Source organism: Somniosus microcephalus, chromosome 2 (assembly GCF_052327205.1).
Source record: "Somniosus microcephalus isolate GS21.2 chromosome 2, FLI_Smic_1.0, whole genome shotgun sequence".
Classification (NCBI taxonomy): Eukaryota; Metazoa; Chordata; class Chondrichthyes; order Squaliformes; family Somniosidae; genus Somniosus; species Somniosus microcephalus.
This window is the reverse complement of record NC_140988.1, coordinates 331781833-331802453: the sequence shown is the minus strand read 5'-3', so window position 1 is coordinate 331802453 and position 20621 is coordinate 331781833.

Genomic DNA, 20621 nt, shown 5'->3' with positions numbered 1-20621 from the left:
AGAAATTAGGAGATCAAGGAGGGGCCATGAAATAACACTGGCAAGCAAAATAAAGGAAAATCCGAAGATGTTTTATAAGTATATTAAGGGTAAGAGGATAACTAGGGAAAAAATAGGGCCCATTAGGGACAAAAGTGGCAATCTGTGTGTGGAGGCGGAAGATGTAGGAGGGGTTCTAAATGAATTTTTTGCATCTGTTTTCACTATGGAGAAGGACGATGTAGACATAGAAATAGGGCGGGGGGACTGTGATATGCTCGAACATATTAACATCGAGAGGGAGGAGGTATTGGCGGTTTTAGCTGGCCTAAAAATGGATAAATCCCCAGGCCCGGATGAAATGTATCCCAGGCTGCTGTGTGAGGCAAAGGAGGAGATTGCGGGGGCTCTAACACATATATTCAGGACCTCTCTGGCCACAGGGGATGTGCCAGAGGACTGGAGAACCGCTAATGTAGTACCATTATTCAAGAAGGGTAGTAGGGAAAAACCGGGGAACTACAGGCCAGTGAGCCTAACATCAGTGGTAGGAAAATTATTGGAAAAAATCCTGAGGGACAAAATTTGTCTCCACTTGGAGAGGCAAGGATTAATCAGGGATAGTCAACATGGCTTTGTCAAGGGAAGATCATGTCTGACTAATTTGATTGAATTTTTTGAGGGGGTGACTAGGTGTGTGGATGAGGGTAATGCAGTGGATGTGGTATACATGGATTTCAGTAAGGCCTTCGATAAAGTCCCGTACAGGAGACTGGTCAAGAAGGTAAGAGCCCATGGAATCCAGGGTGCCTTGGCACATTGGATACAAAACTGGCTTAGTGGCAGAAGGCAGAGGGTGATGGTCGAAGGTTGTTTTTGTGACTGGAAGCCTGTGGCCAGTGGGGTACCACAGGGATCGGTGCTGGGTCCCTTGCTGTTTGTGGTCTACATTAATGACTTGGATATGAATGTAAAGGGTATGATCAGTAAGTTCGCGGATGATACAAAAATTGGTAGGGTGGTAAATAGCGAGGAGGGTAGCCTCAGTCTGCAGGACGATATAGATGGGTTGGTCAGATGGGCGGAACAGTGGCAAATGGAATTTAACCCGGAAAAGTGCGAGGTGATGCACTTTGGGGGGACTAACAAGGCAAAGGAATACACAATGAATGGAAAGACCCTAGGCAAGACGGAGGGTCAGAGGGATCTGGGTGTGCAAGTACACAGATCCCTGAAGGCGGCGGAACAGGTGGATAAGGTGGTAAAAAAGGCATATGGGATACTTGCCTTCATTAGCCGAGGCATTGAATATAAGAGCAAGGAGGTTATGATGGAGCTGTATAAAACACTGGTTAGGCCACAGCTGGAATACTGTGTGCAGTTCTGGTCGCCACACTACAGGAAGGATGTGATCGCGTTAGAGAGGGTGCAGAGGAGGTTCACCAGGATGTTACCAGGGCTGGAGCGCTTCAGCTATGAAGAGAGACTGGGCAGATTGGGTTTGTTTTCCTTGGAGCAGAGGAGGCTGAGGGGGGACATGATTGAGGTGTACAAAATTATGAGGGGCATAGATAGGATGGATGCTGAGGAGCTTTTTCCCTTAGTAGAGGGGTCAATAACTAGGGGGCATAGATTCAAGGTAAAGGGCGGAAGGTTTAGAGGGGATTTGAGAAAGAACTTTTTCACCCAGAGGGTGGTTGGAGTCTGGAACTCACTGCCTGAAAGGGTTGTGGAGGCAGAAACCCTCACAACATTTAAGAAGCATTTGGATGTGCACTTGAAATGCCATAGCATACAAGGCTACGGGCCAAATGCTGGAATATGGGATTAGATTAGACAGGGCTTGATGGCCGGCGCGGACACGATGGGCCGAAGGGCCTCTATCCGTGCTGTATTACTCTATGACTCTATGACTCTATGAGAAGCTGAAATGATTCAAAGTCTGCGTTTATGCCTTTTGGGGTTATTTTGGAGGCTCAGAGGTGAGAACAGGCCAGCAAGTGCTGGTCTGATGAAAACAGATGAAAATTGATAATCCATATCGTTTGGAAGGTACTCACATGATCCAGTTAATCCTTCTTAACTGGATATTGAGGTTGGATTTCAGAAAAACATTTCACTCTCAGTAAGATTTAAGATACAAAAAGCAGTTTCTTGCCCCTCCTCAGCAGTCAAACAGCCGAGTCAAGCATTCAATGACCTGAGTCAAGCAGCTGACCAATTGGGCGGAAACAGTCAAGTTCCGTCAGGCAGAGTCAATTCCGGCCAGAACGGCAAAGCAGGGCTGAAGTTGTAAGGTTATGGAGGAAGAAACAGAAAACCTCCCAGAAATACGAGAAAACCAAGGGTGTGACGAGAATGAGGAACTTAAAGAAATTATTATTAGCAAAAAAACAGTACTAGCAAAATTAATGGGACTAAAAGTCGATAAATCCCAAGGACCTACATCCTAGGGTTTTGAAAGAGGTGGCCATTGGGATAGTGGACGCATTGGTTGTCCTCTTCCAAAATTCTATAGATTCTGGAATGGTTCCTGCAGATTGGAGGATAGCAAATGTAACCCCGCTATTTAAGAAAGGAGGGAGAGAGAAAATGGGGAACTACAGACCTGTTAGTCTCACATCAGTAGTTGGGAAAATTATAAAGGATGCAATAAATGGGCACTTAGAAACTAATAGTAAGATTGGGCAGAGTCAACATGGATTTATGAAAGGGAAATCCTGTTTAACAAACCTATTGGAGTTCTTTGAGGATGTAACTAGTGGAGTAGACAAAGGGGAACTGGTAGATGTGGTGTATTTGGATTTTCAGAAGGCCTTCGATAAGGTCCCACACAAGAGGTTGGTGAACAAAATTAGGGCATGGCGGTAATATACTAGCATGGATTGAGAATTGGTTAACAGACAGAAAACAAAGAGTAGGGATAAACGGGTCTTTTTCAGGATGGCAGGCTGTGACTAGTGGGGTACCGCAAGGATCAGCGCTTGGGCCCCAGCTATTCACAATCTATATCAATGATTTGGATGAGGGGACTAAATGTAACATTTCCAAATGTGCTGCTGATACAAAGCTAGGTGGCAGTGTCAGTTGTGAAGGGGATGTGAAGAGGCTTCAAGGGGATCTCGACAGGCTCAGTGAGTGGGCGAGAACATGGCAGATGGAATATAATGTGGATAAATGTGAAGTTATCCACTTTGGTAGAAAAAACAGAAAGGCAGAGTATTTTCTAAATAGTGAAAGATTGGGGAATGCAGATGCTCAAAGGGACCTGGGTGTCCTTGTACATGAGTCATTGAAAGTGAATGTGCAGGTGCAGCAAGCCATTAGGGAGGCAAATGGTATGCTGGCCTTCATTACAAGAGGATTTGAGTACAGGAGTAAAGAAGTCTTACTCCAATTATATAGGGCCTTGGTGAGACCACACCTGGAGTACTGTGTACAATTTTGGTCTCCTTACCTAAGGAAGGATATACTTGTCATAGAGGGAGTGCAACGAAGGTTCACGAGATTGATTCCTGGGATGGCAGGACTGTTGTATGAGAAGAGATTGAGTAAGCTAGGCCTGTATTTTCTTGAATTTAGAAGAATGAGAGGGGATCTCATTGAAGCATACAACATTATTACAGGGCTTGATAGGATGGATGCTGGGAGAATGTTTCCCTTGGCTGGGGAGTCTAGAACCAGGGGCCACAGCCTCAAGATAAAGGGTAGGCCATTCAGGACTGAGATGAGAAGAAATTTCTTCACACAGAGGGTGGTGAATCTTTGGAATTCTTTACCTCAGAGGGCTGTGGAGGCTCAGTCATTGGGTATATTCAAAACAGAAGTCGATAGATTTCTGACTAGTAAGGGCATCAAGGGATATGATGATAGGGCCGGTGAATGGAGTTGAGGCAGAAGATCAGCCATGATCTCATTGAATGATGGAACAGGCTCAAAGGGCTGAATGGCTTACTCCTGCTCCTATTTCTTATGTTCTTATGTTAGTAGAGGTTCAGTATTCAACCAATAGAAGTAAAACAATTAAAGCGTATTGCTACAGTATTTACTCTCATGCCTGTAAGCACAGTGTTAGGGTTATGCGCAGAATAACAAGACTAGGCAGTTAGCTGAGCGAAGATGAGAAGAAGACGTCTTCAGACATGGTGGACTGTAAGTTTCCAGAAGGAGGTTAACCCACAAGGCCACAAAGACTAGTTTACATGTCCATATCTATCCATGTCTGTCTATCTGTCTATCTATCTATTTATCTATCGTGCAATATTGAACTATAAATTTAACTGTAGAATGCTGTAGTACCAAGGCCCTAGCTACAGCTGAGAACTTTGATTAATTTACATAGTGTCTAACTTTTTATGCTTTGTCAACAATAATTGTAGTGTATATACCTTTAAGAGAGAACTACTTTTACAGCTCCTGTATACTGTAGTACCGGCAGTGACCACACCTGTATATAAGCCTTGCGCATACCTCTGTACCCCCAGTCTTGAGACTACCCTACTCCAGTAAATACCTGTTGATTGTTAAGTTACAGCATCCGTGTAGTTATTGAAAAACATCATACACTCAGAATCACGGATCTAACAGTGGCGACGAGTGTTGATTCGAATCTACCTGCAACTCTGCATTTTTCCTTCGAGGATTCGCTCCGGGAGGGCGGTGGAAGAAAGTCGAGGCCAGAAGCACGGGTGTCGACCACGAGCAACTGCCCAGTCGTCCGGCAGAGAGTGAACATCGCAGGGGGGGCTGTGGAGAGCCGGGCTTGGTTCCCCAGCCACGACAACCAGCAACAGACTGATGACAGGTACAGCGCAGACCCTTCCCGGACAGCGGCGGCTGGAGCCGACCGATGGCAGAGAAAAAGCCGAGCAGCGTCGACAGGGTAAGATAGAGGGTGAAGCGCACAGGGCGCAGCCGGGGGTTGAAAACCGAGCGGCGTCGAGGAAAAACAAAACGGAGAGAGAGAGGGTAAAGCAGCAGCCGGGTTCAGGACCGAGCGGCGGAAACGGGAAAGGCGCACAGAAAAAAAAATGCGCAGAGCACAGCCAGGGCTCAAGGGCTGAACAGTGTCCGTGGGGAGAAGAAGGGAGAGCGCGGGAGACGCCATTGAGCCACGGAGAAGGAAGAGCGTGGGAGACGCCATTTTTAGAAGCCGCAGCGGAGAAGAAGGGCGAGCGCGGGAAGAAAGGAAAGCGCGGGAGACGCCATTTTGTGCCAGCGGAGCAGAAGGGAAAGCGTGGGAGATGCCATTTTGGACAGTTAAATCACACCCAGGGATGCCGAAGAGTGGCAGTATCTCTACGTTCGACAATGAAGTCGAAGATTGGGCGACATATGTGGAAAGTATTGAGGTGTACTGCAGGGCGAATGAAGTGCCAGATGCTAGGAAAGCACTGGTTTTGTTAAATTCCATGGGTGCAAAAACTTATGGGTTACTGCGAAACCTAATAACCACAGAGAAGCCCGTGAATAAGAATTTCGAAAGCATAGTAGAAATCCTACAGGACCACTTAAACCCCACACCGCTGCTGATAGCAGAATGATTTAAGTTCCATAAAAGGAACCAACACAAAGACGAAAGCAATGCTGAGTACTTAACGGAACTGCGCAAGCTATCGAAACACTGCCAGTTTGGAGTGGGACTAGCAGATACGTTAAGGGACAAGTTTGTGTGTGGGCTTCAAAGTGAAGGAACCCAGAAACGGCTTCTATCAGAAAAGGATCTTACGCTGGACAAGGCTTTCAGTATGGCAGTATCACACGAAGCAGCCGCAAGGGGGGCTGCAGAGATACAACGGAGACCGCAAGAATATGGCACCAATGAAATGTCCTATGGAACAGGGAAGTGTTATCGCTGCGGCAGAACAACACATGACCAGAAGGATTGTTGGTTCAAGGACCGAGTGTGCAGACAGTGTGGAAAAGCGGGACATATAGCAAGAGTCTGCAGGTCTGGGAAGAAAACCAACAGCAAGAAATCTCCACAGGAGAAGTACAAAAAGGTACACAAGGTGATGGACAGTAGTTCAGACGAACAGAAAAGTGACACAGACTCCGGAAGCAAGGAGCTGGGTTGTCTGAAACTACATAAGGTAACCAAAATGGAGGATCACCAGACTATCTGGGTTACACTCAAGATAGACAGAGTCCAAGTGAAAATGGAATTGGACACAGGATCAGCCCTAACAGTCATAAACCAAAGGGACTACAAGCGGCTATTTTCACATATACTCTTGAAAGCTACAGAGATTGTCTTGAAGACGTACACGGGGCAAAAAGTCTACCCCAAAGGAAAAATAAGGGTGAAAGTGATATACAAAGGCCAGGAAATACCTAAAATGAACTTATATGTATTGCCAGATGGAGGACCACCACTGCTAGGACGTGAATGGATCCGGAAGATACAATTAGATTGGCATTCCATACAGGCACTGAAGGTTGAGGCCAAAAAGGATGACGACGTCACACCTGGACGACTGTCAAAAATGCTAACTGACGCAAAAGAAGTGTTCCAGGAGGGACTCGGAACACTAAAAGGCATAACAGCAACGATTAAAATAGGGGAAAATGCAAGCCCAAAGTTTCTTAAGGCCAGACCAGTGCCTTATGCGATCAGACCAGCCGTCGAAGCAGAGCTGGAAGGGTTGGAACGTTCAGGAGTACTGTCCAAAGTAGACTGGAGCGAGTGGGCTACACCCATCGTTCCTGTAATGAAGAGGTCGTTGAGTAATACGCCTGGGGAACCAAAGAAGGTCCGCATCTGTGGGGATTTTAAGGTGACAGTGAACCCAGTCCTTCACACGGTACAATATCCGCTTCCACGAATTGAGGATATTTTCGCCTCGCTATCTGGAGGTAAATGCTTCACCAAAATTGATCTAGCCCAGGCGTACTTGCAAATGGAGGTAGAAGAAGCCTCGAAACAATACCTCACGATCAACACTCAAAGAGGTCTCTATCAATACAACCGGCTGGTGTTCGGGGTAGCATCGGCTCCGGCTATTTGGCAAAGGGCGATGGATCAAGTCCTGCAAGGGATTCCAGGGACCCAGTGTTATTTGGACGACATCCTGGTCACGGGCGAAAATGACAGTGATCACCTCGCCAACTTGGAGAAGGTGCTCACCTGATTAAAGGAATATGGGCTACGAGCTAATCGCCACAAGTGCGAGTTTTTCCAGAAGCAGATCTCGTATTGTGGCCATGTCATCGATGAAGAGGGGTTACATAAGTACCCTGAAAAGATTGAGGCAGTAGTCAAGGCTCCAGCACCGGAAAATGTGTCACAACTGAGGTCGTTCCTTGGGCTGGTAAACTACTACCATAAGTTCTTACCAAATTTGTCCACGGTATTACACCCACTGAACATCCTACTGCAAACAGGGGTACCATGGAAGTGGAATGACGAACGTAGACGAGCTTTCCAGAAGTGCAAAGAATTGATTACATCAAAAGAGGTGTTGGCCCATTTCAACCCAGCACTACCAATTCGTTTGGCATGTGATGCATCACCCTATGGTATTGGAGCGGTGCTGTCGCACAAATTCCCAGACGGGTTGGAGAGGCCAGTAGCCTTTGCGTCTCGGTCACTAACCTCAGCTGAGCGCAACTACGCCCAGATTGACAGGGAGGCCCTCAGCCTAGTATGGGGAGTAAAAAAATTCAACCACTACCTGCATGGGCAGAAGTTCGCCTTGCTGACTGACCACCAACCACTTGTCTCCATCTGTAATCCTAAGAAGGGCGTTCCAGTGATGACTGCACAACGGTTACAAAGATGGTCCCTGTTTCTAGGGGCGAATCAATATGAAATAGAATATAAAGGCACGAAACAGCATGGAAACGCTGATGGGCTATCACGCCTGCCACTGCCTACTGTGGAGGAAGCACCAGCAGTGGACCCTATCGAGATATTTTATTCGTCAATAATTGAACGATTGCCAGTAACGAACGCGGATACAGAGAAGGAGACCCGCAATGATCCGACGCTGTCTCGGGTATATGATTTGACGGTGAGGGGATGGCCAACTCATGGCGACTCACTGTTGCCAGCATTCTCATCCAGAAGAGAACAGCTGTCAGTATGCCAGGGGACAGTGATGTGTGGATCCAGAGTGGTGATTCCACCCAAGTTAAGGGAGAGAGTGCTAAATGAGCTTCATGAAGGTCATCTGGGGGGAGTGAAAATGAAAAGCCTTGCTAGGGCTTATGTGTGGTGGCCGGGAATCGATCAACAAATCGAAGACCTAACCAAGAGCTGCTCAGGATGCCAGAAGGTCCAAAATGCACCACCACATGCCCCTCTACATCCATGGGAGTGGCCCTCCTCTCCATGGCAACGGGTGCATATTGATTTCGCTGGTCCATTCATGGACTCCATGTTTTTAAAAGCAGTGGATGCTCATTCGAAATGGCCTGAGGTGATAAAAATGTCCTCAACCACTACAGAGAAAACGATTGCAGTCCTATGGACCATATTTGCCAGGAACGGCTTGCCAGAGCAGATTTGCTCTGATAATGGACCACAGTTTGTGTCCGAAGAGTTTCGAAAATTTATGAGAAGGAATGGGGTAAGGCATTACACATCCGCCCCATATCATCCAGCCACAAATGGATTGGCTGAGAGGTTCGTACAAACCTTTAAGAAGGTGATAAAGGCCATGTGCGAAGATGAAATTCCACTACAGCATAAGGTGGACAATTTCTTATTAGCCTACCAAAACGCGACACATGCAGTTACCAACCAGACCCCAGCCATGATGTTCTTTAACCAAAGGTTGAGATCTCGTCTGGACTTGCTCAGACCAAATGTGCGAAGAAATGTTGAGGATAAACAATTCCAGCACATCAACGAGAAGCCGACAAGGAGCTTCAACGTAGGACAACCAGTCTTGGCCCGTGACTACCGAACAGAGAAATGGCAACCCGGAACGATATGCACAAGGCAGGGGCCATTAATGTACACAGTGGATGTCGGGGAGAACATTGTGAGACGCCACGTCGATCAGATCTTAGCGTCACAGGAACGAGTCAACCCCATGTCTCGCGTACCTGGGGATGAACCCGACATACCGGTAGCATCTACCTCCGAAACAGTAGCAGTGGAAACCGATGAACTAACCGACGAAAAGGGGCCAGAATCGCCTCCGCACCAAGAACAAGAACCTCAGGAAAGGTGCTATCCCGAAAGGATCAGGAAGCCGCCCCAAAGACTGAATCTATAAATTGTAGTGTATGTACCTTTAAGAGCCCCTGTGTACTGTAATACCGGTAGTGACCACTCGGGTATATAAGCCTGTATAGTGTCTTGTATCTTTTAGTTCACCTCCAGACTTTGTTCAGTAAACACCTGTTAAACCAACTCCTGCATTCCGTGTCTCCATTAATACACGGATACAACAGTGGCGACGAATTGGAAACGGACTTACCTGCAATTCGGCAGCACCTCAAGGAGATCGATTCCTCAGACGAAGGTCGAAGAAAAAAAAACTGTGGTTTCACCAGCTAGCCGGGCTGGTGGCAGGTACTGCACTAATCCTTCCTGGGCGGCGGGCTGGGGCTCGATCGGGTGGCTCTGCAGCGGGGCCGAGCAGCGAGTCGGAAGGCGGAGGCAAACAGAGACGGAGGGTGGAGCACTCGGGATACGGCCGGCGCTGCGGAGAACAGCATTGTCAGCAGTGGCAGTGGCGGGAAAGCGCGGGAGGCGCCATTTTTTCTCGGCAGGGAAGAAAGGAAAGCGCGGGAGGCGCCATTTTTGATTTTCAGGATGCCTAAGACTGGCAATATTACTGCTTTCGGTAGTAATATAGAGGATTGGACCACATATGTGGAAAGAGTGGAGGTATATTGCACAGCGAATGAAGTAGAGGATGATAAAAAGGCATCGGTACTTCTAAATCTGATGGGCGCAAGGACATGCAGGCTGTTACGAAACTTAATCACTCCAGCCAAACCGATGGACAAGAATTTTAAGGAGATTGTTGATACCCTACAGGAGCACTTAAACCCAACACTGCTGCTGATAGCGGAACGATTCAAATTCTTCAGGAGGAATCAGCACAAGAATGAAAGTAACGCTGATTACCTCACCGAATTAAGAAAGCTGTCAAAGCACTGCCAATTCGGGGCAGGACTGGCAGATTCTCTACGAGACAAATTCGTCTGCGGTCTCCTAAGTGAAGGAACACAGAAAAGGCTACTTTCTGAGAAAGATTTGACACTGGACAAGGCTTTCAGTGTGGCTGTATCATACGAAGCAGCAGCAAGAGGAGCTGCAGAGATACAGCAAAAGCCACAGGACTTCGGCACCCATGAAATGACACGGGTTTTCGAGAGATGTTATCGCTGCGGCAGATCCACCCATGACCAGAGGAACTGCTGGTTGAAGGACAAAGCATGCAGGCAATGCGGAAAGATGGGACACATTGCACGTGTATGCCGATCTGGAAAAAAAAATCCACTGACAGAAAAAAAATCAATAAGGAAAAGTACAGAAAGGTACAAATGATGACAGACAGTAGCTCCGAAGACCAGAAGAGCGATAACGACTCCGGAAACAAGAGACTAAGCTGTCTCAAATTACATAATGTAATTGCCAAAGAAGATTACCAGACCATTTGGGTTACCCTCACGATAGCGGGGTCCCCAGTTAAAATGGAGCTAGATACAGGATCAGCTCTGACCATCATAAGTCGACGGGATTACGAGCGGCTATTTCCGCATATACCTTTGAAAGACACATCCATTATCTTGAAGACATATACGGGGCAGAAAGTATACCCCAGAGGGAAAATAAGGGTGCCTGTTGTATACAACGGCAAGGAAATACAGAAGTTGTATTTATACGTTCTGCAAGATGGTGGTCCACCGCTGTTGGGATGTGAATGGATCAGGAAGATACGTTTAGACTGGCACTCCATTCAGGCACTGACGGTGACCAGTAAGAAAAAAAATGATGATGACATCATACCTGAATGATTAAAAGACATCTTGGCCAACGCCAAAGAAATGTTTCAACAGGAACTAGGAACCTTGAATTGCGTCACCGCATCAATAAAAGTGGAAGATGCGGCAATTCCCAAGTTTTTTAAGGCAAGGCCGGTGCCATGCGCAATTCGTCCAGCAGTCGAGGCAGAGCTGGAGAATTTGGAAAAGGGAGGCGTGTTATCCAAGGTAGATTGGAGCGAGTGGGCAACACCCATCGTCCCGGTCATGAAGAAAATGTTGAATAATGATAAATCTGAAGAACAGAGAAAAATTCGCATCTGTGGGGACTTCAAGGTGACTGTAAACCCGATCCTTCACATGGTACAGTATCCTCTTCCGAGGATAGAAGATATTTTCGTCTCACTATCCGGAGGGAAACGTTTCACCAAAATTGACTTGGCACAGGCATATCTACAGATGGAGGTTGAGGAGGCCTCTAAAAAGTATCTCACGATAAACACACACAAAGGCCTGTACCAGTACAATCGACTGGTTTTCGGAGTAGCATCAGCTCCAGCTATCTGGCAAAGAGCTATGGAGCAAGTCCTCCAAGGGATTCCGGGGACTCAATGCTACCTAGACGACATCCTTGTAACAGGAGAAAATGACAATGAGCACCTTGCCAATTTGGAGCAGGTGCTCACTAGACTGAGAGAACGGGGCCTACGAGCAAATCGCTCCAAGTGCGAATTTTTCCAGAAACAAATATCATATTGTGGCCATATAATTAACGAAGAAGGGTTGCATAAGTCACCTGATAAAATTGAAGCAGTCATAAAAGCCCCAGCACCTGAAAATGTCTCACAATTAAGGTCGTTCCTGGGATTGATAAATTAGTATCATAAATTTTTACCGAACTTGTCAACTGTTCTGCACCCTCTGAATGCACTGCTACAAACGGGAGTAATTTGGAAATGGAGCGAAGACTGTAAACGTGCCTTCCATAAATGCAAAGGCTTGATCACGTCCAAGGAAGTGTTGGCTCATTACAACCCATCACTGCCAATCAGACTGGCGTGCGATGCATCCCCTTACGGCGTAGGAGCGGTATTATCGCATAGATTCCCTGATGGCTCGGAGCGGCCGATAGCTTTTGCGTCACGCTCATTGAACTCAGCTGAGCGTAACTACGCCCAGATCGACAGGGAAGCACTCAGCCTGGTGTGGGGAGTGAAGAAATTCAACCATTACCTACACGGACAAAAATTTACCTTGTTGACTGACCATCAACCCCTCGTCTCCATATTCAACCCTAAAAAGGGCGTTCCCATTATGACCGCGCAAAGGCTACAGAGGTGGTCCCTTTTCCTAGGGGCACACCAATATGACATAGAATACAAAGGATCAAAACAGCATGGGAATGCTGACGGTTTATCGCGCCTACCGTTGCCAACGGTAGAAGAGGCACCTACAGTGGACCCAGTGGAGATGTTCCACTCAACCATAGTAGAATGTCTACCAGTAACAAATTCTACCATTGAAAAGGAAACGAGAAATGACCCGACTCTCTCACGAGTCTACGATTTAACGGTGAAGGGATGGCCAGCACATGGCGAACCACTGTTGCCAGCATTCTCGCAAAGAAGAGAACAGCTGTCAGTGTGCCGAGGAACCTTGATGTGTAGATCCAGAGTGGTGATTCCACCCAAACTCCAGGATAAAGTGCTAAAGGAGCTTCACGAGGGGCATCTGGGTGGAGTGAAAATGAAGAACCTAGCCAGAGCGTTTGTGTGGTGGCCAGGTATCGATGGAGACATCGAAGAAATGACCAAGAGCTGTCTAGGATGCCAGAAGGTCCAAAACGCCCCACCACAAGCCCCTCTACATCCATGGGAGTGGGCCTCATCTCCATGGCAAAGGGTACACATCGACTTTGCTGGTCCATTTATGGACTCAATGTTCTTAATCGCGGTTGATGCACACCCCAAGTGGCCGGAGGTAATAAAGATGTCCTCCACCACCACGGAAAAAAACCATCACAGTATTAAGGACCATATTTGCCAGGAATGGGCTGCCTGAACAGATCTGTCCTGATAATGGACTGCAATTTGTGTCCGAAGAATTCAGGAAGTTCTTAAAAAACAATGGGGTTAAGCACTACACGTCCGCACCATACCATCCCGCCACCAATGGATTAGCTGAAAGGTTTGTCCAGACCTTCAAGAAGGCCACAAAGGCCATGGGTAATGAAGACATAAATCTGCAACATAAGGTAGATAACTTCTTGTTTGCGTACAGGAATGCAACACATGTGGTTACAAACCAAACTCCCGCCATGATGTTTTTCAATAGAAGACTAAGATGCCGGCTGGATTTGATCAAGCCAAACATCAGAAGGGACGTAGAGAACCGGCAATTTCAAGGCATGAATGAAAGGCCAACTAAAGCCTTCCAGATAGGTCAACAAGTTTTGGCCCGGGACTACCGTACCGAGAAATGGCAGCCTGGAACTATTTGCACACGACTAGGACCGCTGATGTATACCGTGGACATTGGAGAAAGCATAATAAGGCGCCATGCTGACCAGATCATAGAGTCATCCGAAAAGGGACAACCTACACCACAACTCTATACGCCTAATGATGAAGCAGAGATACCCATAGTATCTACCTCCGATCCGGTGATACTGGAACCAGATGAACCCGACACTGGCATTCAAGCCGAATCGACCTTGCCAAAAGAACCTACTACACCACCGAAAACTACTACACCACCGAGGCGTTATCCGGACCGAGTCAGGAAGCCTCCAGAGAGACTGACTTATAATTGATTAACTGCAGCAAATGTGTAGATTATTGTTCTTGTAAACATGTTAATTAATGATTACTTAAAATGTTATGTACTAATTATCTAAAAGGGGAGGAATTGTAGTGTATGTACCTTTAAGAGCCCCTGTGTACTGTAATACCGGTAGTGACCACTCGGGTATATAAGCCTGTATAGTGTCTTGTATCTTTTAGTTCACCTCCAGACTTTGTTCAGTAAACACCTGTTAAACCAACTCCTGCATTCCGTGTCTCCATTAATACACGGATACAACATAAATGGACTATTGTTGTTTAATGTACATGTTAAAGTGTTAATTGTTATTTGAATATTATGGGTACTGCTAATCTAAAAGGGGAGGAATTATAGTTTATGCACCTTTAAGAGAGAACTACTTTTACAGCTCCTGTATACTGTAGTACCGGCAGTGACCACACCTGTATATAAGCCTTGAGCATGCCTCTGTACCCCCAGTCTTGAGACTACCCTACTCCAGTAAATACCTGTTGATTGTTAAGTTACAGCATCCGTGTAGTTATTGAAAAACATCATACTCTCAGAATCACGGATCTAACAATAATAACTTCCACTGAGTGCTGATAAGCTTTTAACTAAATGCCAATTATTAATTCAATGCATAACTTAATGTCAGCTATAAACTAAATGCTGATTGTAAGCTAAATGCTTTATCTTGTGACAATGTTAGTGTATTAACTTGGATGTTGAGTAAATTAGTAATAGTAATAGAACAGGCGCGCTTCACCCTCTGGGGTCCCGTTTTTGGGCATAATCAAATTGCTAGGCCCTATTTTGCAATCCTCATCATCTTGTACAGTAATATGTTTCTTTAGACAGAATCATGTGCATCATGCTATTGGAAAGAATGTTGCAGGGGATTTCCAGAATTATGAAAGGGGGCCGAGGCCTTACTGAATATTTGATCATCTCATTTACTAGCACGACCTTTGTGACTTACTGTTCACATCCAACTACCCACCCCCCCCCTCCCTCCCCCACTTGCCACATTTTTTGATATGCTATGAATTCTGCTGGTACTTGTGTGAATACTCCCTTTGATTTTAGTTATTTCCTACCCATTTCTGCCCTGTATGTCTATCTTAGTATGAAGAATCCTAGCCGAGAAACCAATAGAAGCCAAAAAGATATCTAAGCAAGCAGCTGCCTCACAACATTGGCTGACCAAATTTTCCACATTATTCCATCTATGATGTTATTAGAAGTTATTAATTAAATTCCATGTTTTAAAAATCAGTAGAAATTACAAACAAAATTCAAAAAATATTTTTAATTGATCGTGAAGATGAATGGGATTCTCATTGTGAGACTTCCTTGTATAAAATAGAAAGATCATACAGTGCTCCATATATTAGTGTCGTTATAGTACATCTTCTACACATGATATTTTCCCACTCTTTTAATGGGCTGGTGATGCTGAAGCTCTCTCTTTAAATAGGATCCTGAAGAAGAAATTATTTCTACTTCAAGTGGCAACCCCTATTTTAAGGGGAACAATTTATTCAAAAAAAGAGTTACTTTGATTTCCTGCAAACCTGGTGCTTTTCTCATGATGCAGAATGAAGGCTATTGCTTTTACATTTATTGGAATGGGAATCGAACGTGAGAAGTGTCAAAAAGGTATTAAGGAGATGCAACAAAATTTCATGGCATAAAAACAGAAAATGCTGGAAATACTCAGCAGCTCAGGCAGCATCTGTGGAGAGAGAAACAGAGTTAATGTTTCAGGTCGATGACCTTTCATCAGAACAATTTCATGGCACAAGTTTCCATTATCTTATATTTACATGAACCAGGAAAAACACAGAGGTTACAATAACCCCGATTTCTATGCATGAACACCAGAATGATACCGCGTCTGAGAGAGTTAAATTATGAGGACAGGTTGTCCAAGCTTGGCTTGTAGACCCTTGAGTATAAAAGATTGAGAAGTGATATAATGAGGTGTTTAAGATGATTAAAGGATTTGATAGGGGGATGGAGTGAAATTATTTCCTCAGCAAGCACTTCTTCACACAAAGGGCAGTGGAAATCTGGAGCTCTCTCCCCTAAAAAGCTGTTTAGACTAGTCCAGGGGGAAGGGGAACAAATTGAGGATTGCATGAAGGATATCTTTGCAATGTGGCTCTTAAACTGTTTGTGCTGTGGTACTTGCAAAGATGAGACATTGGGAAAGACTTGTGCCTGAAATTATGCCTTTGCAGTGGTCACATCTCAACAACATGCATTTATATAGTGCCTTTAATGGAGAAAAGCTTGCTAAGGTGCTCCATAGAGGCATAATCAGACAAAACGCATGCTGAGCCAAAGAAGGAGTTTTGAAGAGGTAACCAAAAGCTTGGGTGTTGCTGCTTGAAGGGTGGGGGTGGGGTAGGGGGAAGGAAATGAGGCGGGATCCAGGTTCACCGTGATTCCGCCCCATGGACACGAGGCCAGGAAATTGTGGTGGGTGGCAGTGGGTTCCCAGATACCAGGAGAACTCCCTGCTCTTCTTCAAATAATGCCCTGGAATATTTTACATCCACCTGAGGCTCTGAAACAAGCAGACAGACTGCGGTTTACATCTGATCCAAAAGATGGCACCTCCAGCAGTGCAGCACTCCCTCAGCAGAGTCAACCTCAATGACGTGCTTCTAACTCAGGTAGGAGGCTGCTACTAACTGGCTCAAGCTGACACAGTAGAAGCAAGTCTGTAACACTATGAAAATGAAAACCATTTACATTTTATACAAAGAGCAGGCACAATACAGGGTTGAACTCTAGTAACCTCCACATTACGGTATGACACAGTATGACTTATCTTCAACCAATGAAAAATAAACAAGCAGCTGCAGCAGCATCAGGCGATTTTCCTCAGCCAATGAGCCTCTGGAATTCAATGTTGAATCATGGTCAATGTAAAGTAGCAATGTGACTATTATTTTTAAACAGAACATATTTTTCCACTTCAATAATAGGAAATTGCTAAAAGCAGAACCTAAAGTCACAGAATGTAATGTGCTTGGCATCATTGCAAAATCCTCCTTCTGCTTTTAAAGGGGCATTGCCTTCATGAAAATGATGCCTGGTGAGACCTTTCCTTTTCTTGGGGAGGGAAAAGAGTTCTGTGTTGCTTGGCCATGATGATGCCATACACAGTGGCGCATTTGAACCGGATTGTCGGGCGCATTTTCGGAATTCGTGCTTCGAACACGTTGGCCCAGTAATTCCGGGCACAACGCGTGAGTACGGATGGGGTACTCACGCGTGTGCCCGGAGGAATTGCCGGTTTTCAGCATGCACAGTGCATGCGCTGAAAACCAGCATTTCCTGTCCTCTGACCCAAGGGGTTAAGAGGCAGAGCGCGCGCGACTGCACAGGCAGCGCGTGCGCAGTGAAATTCCTTTTTTTTTTCAGAGTTGCGCGTGTGTAAAGGCCTCCGGTCTTTACGCGTGGAAAAACCAGACGTAAGTATTTAGTTTTTCAGGTAAGTGGGCTTTTAGTACAATGTAGAAATTTTTTTTCCACAGGTTTGTTATTTTTAAAGAATTTACAGTAAGGTAAGTTTAGTTTTAGACCCTATTTTTTAAAAATTTATTTATAGTTAATATAATCAGTGGGATGTTTTTTTAAATTTTATTTAAAGTTAAAGTAGTGTTTTGGCAGCCCATACTTTTCATGAGTTTGACAGCTCTTACTGTGTTTCCCCTCCCCTGATTGGCTGCACAGTGCTCACCTGATCCCAGCCGGCACATCGCACTAACTACGCCGCTGGATCAGGTAAGCACAGCGCGCCGACAGCTGAACCGGGCCTGTGACAGGAAATGCAAGCAGGCCCGGGCTTCAGATGTCGGCGCGCAGGGTGAGTGCACATCGGGGGCTTGCACGCGCGGCAAGCCCCCGATCCTAATTTCAGGGCCAACGTGAGGCAGCGTGTGTGCTGCACGTGATTTTCTGTCCATTGAATGGCCCGCAAAGCTTTCTTCAAGGAGTGCTCAAGATGAAAGTTTACCCCATTGGGAATTCAGACACATGGGAAGGCCGCTGAGTCCTGCGGAATTTTCTGTAAATTATGGACTGGGAATCCAGCTGTCCTCCTCACCAAATTCCTGATATGCATCCCGGCAGACAAAGCTCCATGTCTGGAGCACAATTTTGTATGATTTACACTTCTATGTTCGAGAATTATTATGTTACAGCACAGAAACAGGCCAGTCAGCCCATCAAGTGTGTTTTATATTCATGTGTGGGCATCGCTGGCAAGGCCAGCATTTATTGCCCATCCCTAATTCCCCTTGAGAAGGTGGTGGTGAGCCGCCTTCTTGAACCGCTGCAGTCCGGTGTGGTGAAGGTACTCCCACAGTGCTGTTAGGTAGGGAGCTCCAGGATTTTGACCCAGCGACGATGAAGGATCGGCGATATACTTCCAAGTCAGGATGGTGTGTGACTTGGAGGGGAATTTGGAGGTGGTGGTGTTCCCATGTGCCTGCTGCCCTTGTCCTTCTAGGTGGTAGAGGTCGCGGGTTTGGGAGGTGCTGCCGAAGAAGCCTTGGCGAGTTGCTGCAGTGCATCTTATAGATGGTACACACTGCAGCCATGGTACGCCGGTGGTGGAGGGAGTGAATGTTTAAGGTGGTGGATGGGGTGCCAATCAAGCGGGCTGCTTTGTCCTGGATGGGGTCAAGCTTCTTGAGTGTTGTTGGAGCTGCACTCATCCAGGCAAGTTAAGAGTATTCCATCACACTCCTTACTTGTGCCTTGTAGATGGTGGAAAGGCTTTGGGGAGTCAGGAGGTGAGTCACTTACCGCAGAATACCCAGCCTCTGACCTGCTCTTGTAGCCACAGTATTTATGTGGCGGGTCCAGTTAAGTTTCTGGTCAATGATGACCCCCAGGATGTTGATGGTGGGGGATTTGATGATGGTAATGCCATTTAATGTCATGGGGAGGTGGTTAGACTTTCTCTTGTTGGAGATGGTCATTGCCTGGCACTTGTGTGGCACAAATGTTACTTACATAGAAACATAGAAACATAGAAGATAGGAACAGGAGTAGGCCATTCAGCCTCTCGAGCCTGGTCCGCCATTCAATGTGATCATGGCTGATCATCCAAGTTCAGTACCCGGTCCCTGCTTTCTCCCCATACTCCTTGATCCCTTTAGCCTTAAGAAATATATCCAACTCCTTCTTGAATATATTTAATGAATTGGCCTCTACTGCCTTCTGTGGTAGAGAATTCCACAGGTTCACCACTCTCTGGGTGAAGAAATTCCTCCTCATTTCTGTCCTAAAAGGCCTACCCCTTATCCTTAGACTGTGACCACTGGTTCTGGTTTCTCCGACCATTGGGAACATCCTCCCTGCATCTAGTCTGTCCAGTCCTGCCAGAATTTTATAAGTTTCAATGAGGTCCCCTCTCATTCTTCTAAACTCCAGCGAGTACAAGCCGAATCGACCCAATCTCTCCTCATACGTCATTCCTGCCATCCCAGGTATCAGCCTGGTGAATCTTCGCTGCACTCCTTCCATGGCAAGAACGTCCTTCCTCAGATAAGGCGACCAAAACTGCACACAATACTCAAGGTGCGGTCTCACCAAGGCCCTGTACAACTGCAGCAAGACATCCTTGTTCCTGTACTCGAACCCTCTTGCTACGAAGGCCAACATACCATTTGCCTTCTTAACCGCTTGCTGCACCTGCATGCTTACCTTCAGCGACTGGTGCACAAGGACACCCAGTTCCCGTTGCACTTCCCCTTCTCCCAATCTATTGCCATTCAAATAATAATCTGCCTTCCTGTTTTTGACACCAAAGTGGATAACCTCACATTTATCCACGTTATATTGCATCTGCCATGCTTCTGCCTAATCACCCAACATGTCCAAATCATCCTGTAGTTTCGCGGCATCCTCCTCACAGCACACACGCCCACCCAGCTTTGTGTCATCTGCAAATTTGGAGATATTACATCTAGTTCCCTTGTCTAGATCATTAATATATATTGTGAATAGCTGGGGTCCAAGGACCGATCCCTGCCGTACCCCACTAGTCACTGCCTGCCACTCGGAAAAAGACCCGTTTATTCCAACTCTTTGCTTTCTATCTGCCAACCAGTTCTCTATCCAAGTCAATACCTTGCCCCCAATCCCATGTGCCTTAACTTTACACGCTAATCTCTTATGTGGGACCTTATCGAAAGCCTTCTGAAAGTCCAAATACACCACATCCACTGGTTCTCCCTTATCTATTTTACTAGTTACATCCTCAAAAAATTCCAGTAGATTAGTCAAGCATGATTTACCTTTTGTAAATCCATGTTGACTTTGTCCGATCCTGTCACTGTTTTCCAAGTGCTCTGCTATTACATCTTTTATAATGGACTCTAGCATTTTCCCCACTACCGATGTCAGGCTTACCGGTTACTTGCCACTTATCAGCCCAAGCCTGAATGTTGTCCAGGTCTTGCTGCATGTGGGCATGGACTGCTTCATTATTTGAGGAGTTGCGAATGGAACTGAACCCTGCAATCATCAGCGAACATCCCCACTTCTGACCTTATGATGGAGGGAAGGTCATTGATGAAGCAGCTGAAGATGGTTGGGCCTAGGACACTGTCCTGGGGAGCTCCTGCAGCAATGTCTTGGGGCTGAGATAATTGGTCTCCAACAACCACAACCATCTTCCTTTGTGTTTGGTATGACTCCAGCCAGTGGAGAGTTTTCCCGATTCCCATTGACTTCAATTTTACTTCTGGCTGAAGATGTTTGTGAACGCTTCAGTCTTGTCTTTTGCACTCACATGCTGGGATCTGCCAGCATTGAGGATGGGGATATTCGTGGAGCCTCCTCCTCCCGTCAGTTGTTTAATGGTCCAC